Source organism: Microtus ochrogaster, chromosome 2 (genome assembly GCF_000317375.1).
Source record: "Microtus ochrogaster isolate Prairie Vole_2 chromosome 2, MicOch1.0, whole genome shotgun sequence".
Classification (NCBI taxonomy): Eukaryota; Metazoa; Chordata; class Mammalia; order Rodentia; family Cricetidae; genus Microtus; species Microtus ochrogaster.
The window spans coordinates 90,630,975-90,631,635 of NC_022010.1; positions in this window are offsets into that span (position 1 = coordinate 90,630,975).

Genomic DNA, 661 nt, shown 5'->3' on the forward strand with positions numbered 1-661 from the left:
GGCTGGCCTATCAAATGGGCCAAGGCAGTTTCTTTATTAGCCAATGACCTTCCTCCATCACTCTTTTGCATAAGAGAGTTCTTGTAGCTATTTGAAAGAATTCCAATTTGCTCCCAATCTTGTATTTTCAGTAAAGACAGAACTTGTTCATTTTCCATGCTGAGATTTATTCTCAAAGCTGATAATTTAAAATTAGATGAACATAATATACTGCTATAACTAGAATTTTATGGTCTTCAAGTATTAACTATTCTTATCAAATTATTTATGCTTTCAACATATGGAAACATAACAACATGTATTCTTATATGTATTCTACCTTAAAAATATTAATCTGAAAACTGAACATTCTTTAAGAAACTGTCAATCATAAAAGTCTTAATTTAATTTAGCTTTATACGTCCTTTCATGACAGGGTCAGAAATTAAGAGCACAGGAATAAGCTTTATCAGAGAATTGCTGGGCAAAAAAAACCAACTTTCTTTTTTTGTATGTTTTTCATTTCTTTTTCTTTTTGCCAATCTAACAGATTCTTTATTAATTAGAGGTAAGTTTGTTTTTTTTTAAAGTATCCATTTTCCATGCTAAAAATTTTCCCCACTTAAAATATTTATATCCTTGGTTCTCAACCTATGGATTATGATTCCACCTAAAATCATAG